Source organism: Carassius auratus, chromosome 32, assembly GCF_003368295.1.
Source record: "Carassius auratus strain Wakin chromosome 32, ASM336829v1, whole genome shotgun sequence".
Taxonomy (NCBI): domain Eukaryota; kingdom Metazoa; phylum Chordata; class Actinopteri; order Cypriniformes; family Cyprinidae; genus Carassius; species Carassius auratus.
The window spans coordinates 24,937,312-24,943,060 of record NC_039274.1 but is presented as its reverse complement, the minus strand read 5'-3'; positions in this window follow the sequence as shown (position 1 = coordinate 24,943,060).

Here is a 5,749-nt window from a genome sequence, read left to right as displayed (position 1 = left end):
CTACATGTTGAAAAAACATTGAGGAACTTAAATTGTGAATGGGTTTTGGATAGCTTGGATGGTTTTGTCGTGGTGATTTTTTTAAATGACAGTAAAAATGGAATTATTAATTTTCCTGCATTTTTAAATTCCAAACACTTCAAAACCTTTTTTCATACAGAAAAAAAAAGTTATTCTGAGTAAATATGCATAGTTTCATGACTTTACAACACTGTATGGATAACAGAAAATTAAAAAAACTGTCAGACATCTCATCTCACTCTGTCCCTCTGTTTGAGTGTGTGTGCTTAGACTTCCATTGTCTGAGAGAAAATGCGCCCCTACAGGTGCAGTTACCGGACTAAAAAAGGGAGGAGACTCTCTTTTGGTTTCACTTTTAAATCGGTTAAAATACAAATAATACTTGGATTTAATTCACACTGACAAGCTAAACCAACATATATGATTATTATCAGGTCAGGGCTCATTAATAATTGATGTGTGGTCAGTGATACGTGAGAAACACGAGAGATGAATCACCGCTCTGAGCACCAGCGTGTGGAATGATGAGCTCAGAAAAAACGAGTTTATTCTTGTTTTATAGCTATTAAAAATAAAGTAGTGCAACGATATCACACAATTCACCAATTAGAACATAACAAGAGCTAAATTCAGATGTTTTTGAACTGTTTGTGTGAAAATGAAAATATTCGCGGCTGCCTATCTGAAAACACTGCCTCCGATCAGCGCGCACAGTGTCACAAGTTCAAAACAAACGAATTTATTCTTGTTTAAGAGCTTTTTAAAATTAATTATTGCCATAAATGCACACAATACACACATTATAACACAACAAGAGCTAAATGCAGGTGTTTGTGACCTGTTTAAGTGTGCAAGACTATTTGAAAGCGCGACTGGCAGAATAACATAGATCTCTCGAGCTGCAGGATTCTGCCTTTCGTCGTAAGAACGAACACATCACGGACAAGATTATTTCAAAATACATAATAGCTTGGCGAATATGAATGAAAACAGCCACTTGAACATAAACTGTTGAGAAATAAATCTGAAGTGGATCTACTGGATTTTAATATTAAGTGACCGCATATACCAGCTGCTTCTGTCTTCAGTTTTAATCTATATAAAAAATGAAACTCATTCATTGGCTGCTTTTTTAATGTGTGTACGTATTTATTTATTATTTTGCTCTAACAAGACTTAATCTATATTTAATTAAATCAATTACATTTTATTTTACATTTGATGTGTCCATTTCTGCAACTAAACGCCTAAAAACCTAAAACATGCTCTATTATACTATTGTTAGCAATTTCTTTATCGTCCAATTTATCTGGTGTACACACTTTTATTTTCATAATAAACTTGTTTGTTAGATTATACACAGTTACAGTGGTCTATAATAAATATTAACAGGTTTTATTCAAGCTGTTTAGAATGATTGCAGTAGGCTAATTTTTTTTAAATGTAAATCCCCAAAAAAAAAAAAAATAATAAAATAAATAAATAAAAAACATTGCAAAAGAATAACTGTTGTACTTTTTTATACATTTTGTATAATTTCATAGTTTATGCATTATAGTTTATAAAAACAAATAAATTTAGCCACTCACATAGAAATCTTAGGCCTTATCCTTTTCTGACAGTTTTAGGAATTTTTAAAAATCCTAAAAAACCTTATTTGTGCTGCAAATAATAATTTCAAACTAATTTGATACTGACCTCTGACATCCTGTGACATGATATTTATTTGAATTTACATAATCTCATGGATGTAACAGTAAAACTGTTCAGCTCACAGATCAAGACTAAGCTGTAATGCAAGCAGAACTTTCACAAATGCTTACAGGTCAATAAAATCATTACAAAACACTTACAAATCATTTAAGGGATTTGATAACACTGTAAAATAATGTCTAATTTGTTAACATTAGCAAATGCATTGATAACACTTTATAATAACTGCACTCATTAGTAAATAGTCAGTTCATGCTTTATAAACCTTGTCCCAATATTAATAGTCAGTAGTAGGCAGTTTATAAATACAGCTATAAATAGCTTGTTCTTGGTTTATAAGCAAATTTATTAAAAGGGGAGTAAAGGGTCAGTTATCTTCCTATGAAAAATAAAAGATAAAAATAAACAAACAACAACACAGATTGATACAGAACTCAGAAATTTTATTGTGGATTCATGATAAAATCAGCCTGTAAATGAATTCATACTCCTCCAAAAAGACACAAGTAGTTCACACCAAACTTTTTTAACATGAAGCCAATATACTGAAGATGTTAAATTGCGAATGGGTTTAGGATACCTTAAATGGTGTGGCCATAGCGATTTATTTAAAGTAACATTAAAAAATACAATAGTTATTTTACTATATCTTTAAAATTTTTCTTTCCAACTCTTCATAATTTTTTATATACGTAGAAGTCATAATTTGAAGGAAGCACAGTAAGTTTAAAATTAAAAACTTTCATAACTTTTAAATCAAACTTGCAATTCTTAGTACCAATAATGGCCACCAGATGGAGCTATAGGATTACTTTTAAATAATTATTGTAGAAACAAGTATGATTTAAATCATTTATAGAACTCTTTCAAAGAAAAATAATATGAATTTTATGTATTTTACTGATAAAATGACCCTCACTTAATTAGAATAACAAGCTGAAGTATTGTGAACTGTATATTAAGAATAATTCTTAATAGGCTTTATGGACAGATAAGTTTTGAGTGACTCTTGAAGGATCAGCACCACATCCTCTTTTACCACTGTTTAAAGAATTTATCTTACAGAACAGGTGCGGATGAATTTGGATAGCTTGAATGATTTTGTCGTGCTGATTTTTTTAAATAACAGTAAGAAAGTAACCAGTAAATGTCTTTTTTTTTTAAGTGCAGCTTCTAAACACTTCAAAAAAATGTACACATAGAAGACAAGTCATTCTGAGGAAATATGCATAGTTGCATGACTATAGAACACTATGATAGAAAATTAAAAAACTATCATACATCTGATGTCACTCTGTCCCTCTGTCACTGCGGGTAATGTGTGTGTGTGTGTGTGTGTGTGTGTGTGTGTGTGTGTGCGTTAAGTGAATTAGGTGTGAAACTATCAGGGAGTATTTAGTCTCCATCGCCAACATTTTACAGAACTGCCACTTTCCTGGAGTCTCAGAATTACAATGTGTCAGGTTCTGAGAGATCTAAGATTCCAAAAAATTATTTAATTAGAATACCATGAAGTATTGTGAAATACTATATATTAAGACTTTATATATATGCTTTATGAACAGATTAGAGTGACCCGTGAAGAACCAGCACCACCTCCTCTTGTCTGATGGTTTGAGGAATATATCTTCCAGAATCCGGGATTAAGATTTAGGAGCTCATTTTTATTTCACCTCCTTTCCTGAAAGTCTGTCTTGCAGAATTGACTAAAAATTAATCTTCACATTAATTCCTAATTATTTTGCAATTCTTTTTGTCAGTTCTTCTTAACCTGTTTTTTTCTTCTTCTTTTCTGACCTCATGACCCAGTCAGCATTTTTGTACAATGGTCAAGTCTTAACTTATCCATTTCTGTATTGCATTTGTGTTTGATATTTCTCATGGGTATTACATGGGGACTTTACAGTTTGAGTTAAAACTCTTTTTTTAGCGCATTTCATCTGTAAAGAAAACATGCCTAATAATTCTGCACATGAATATAAGGAGTTTTTCTCTTCCAGCTTTCCTGGACTATTGAATAGCACTCGTAAATGATTAAATAAAAAATAATGGTAGTTATTAAGATTGATATGTTTTGGAATTGGTAAAATGTGCTTGGAAAAAAATCACAATAAAACAATGTTTTAATGTTTAAGTTTGGAATATTAACTGACATGAATGAATGCTATATAAATATTGTTCATGTTGACATAATGTTTATAAATGAAATCTTATTGTAAAGTGTTACTAAGTTATATATATTGTTCTGTGAATGTTATTTTAACGTCTAGATGAATTCGGATTAACCCTTTAACTGCCGTATCCTTTTAAAACCTCACTGCCAGAGGGATATTGTGAATGCATGTGCCCGCTGGGCACAGTTTACCTGATGCCACCGGGGGTGGCGATGGCATTGGTGGCTTGAGCCCGCTATCGCTGCTTGCAGCTATATTTATTATTATTATTCTTCTTCTCCAAAATGAATCGCATTTTTGAGGGCCTAAACATGCTCGAAAAGTCATGAAACTTTGCACACACCTCAGAACTGGCGAAAATTTACGTCTGATATGGGTGTCAGAAGTGGGTGTGGCAAAATGGCTCAACAGCGCCACCTATACACGTTCAACGGTGTGCGCCTCGAGCTATGTTTCATGTACATGTATGAAAATCGGTATACACATGTAACTCTCCAATACCTACAAAAAAGTCTCTTGGAGCAAAATCCGAAACCCAACAGGAAGTCGGTTATTACTAATATTATGAGCAAATTTTGTGTCATTTTTGTCATTTCCATGCGTTGTATTTTAACGAACTCCTCCTAGAGATTCATTCAGATCAACACCAAATTTGGTATGCCTAATCTGAAGGCCTTTGCGATGTTAAATTGCGAAGCTTTTGAGTTTTCGTTAATGGGCGTGTCCGTGGCGGCCTGGCGAATTTCGATGATTCGCCATGAAACAGGAAGTTGCTATAACTCAGACATACAATGACCAATCTGCCCCAAACTTCACATGTTTGATGAGACTCCTGACCTGAACAGATTGACATGCCCATATTCAGTTATAGTCATAGCGCCACCTATTGGCAACAGGAAGTGACATATTTTACACTGCGACAAACTACTCCTAGAAATTTTATGACATCAATGTATTTTTTGTGGTCAGTCTAATCTAAAGGCCTGTGCGATGTTAAGTGTGAAGATCTTGAGTTTTCGTTAAAAGGCGTGTCCATGGCGCCGTCACGAAGTTCGATGTCTCGCCATGGGAATAAAAGATGTTATAACTCAGCATAAAATGTCCGATCTTCCCCAAACTTCACATGTGTGATAAGAGTCCTGGCCTGAACACATCTGAAGGCCAAAATTCCATCAGGTGTGGCAAAATGGCTCGATAGCGCCACCTATACACTTTCAACAGAGTGCGCCTCGAGCTATGTTTCACGTACATGTACAAAAAATCGTACACACATGTAACACACCAATACCTACAAAAAAGTATCTTGGACGAAATCCGAATCCCAACAGGAAGTCGGTTATTTAGAATTTCTCTCTGCAATATTGGCGTTGTTTTTGCCATTTTCAGGGGTTGTACTTTAAACGAACTCCTCCTAGAGATTTATTCAGATCAACACCAAACCTGGTCAGTGTAATCTAAGCCCTTTGCGATGTTAAATTGCGAAGATCTTAGATTTCGTTAAAGGGCGTGTCCATGGCGGCCTGACAAATTTCGATGTTTCGCCATGAAAAAGGAAGTTGCTGTAACTCAGACATACAATGTCCAATCTGCCCCAAACTTCACATGTTAGATAAACTTCTGCCCTTAACAGATCTACATGCCCACATTCAGTATAGTCATAGCGCCACCTATTGGCAACAGGAAGTGACATGTTTTACAAGCGACAAAACTACTCCTATAATTTTTTTGAGATTAACATATTTTGTGGTCAGTCTAATCTAAAGGCCTGTGCAATGTTAAACTTTTGGAGATCTGAGTTTTTGTTAAAGGGCGTTTCCATGGCGACATGACAAAAATTTGAT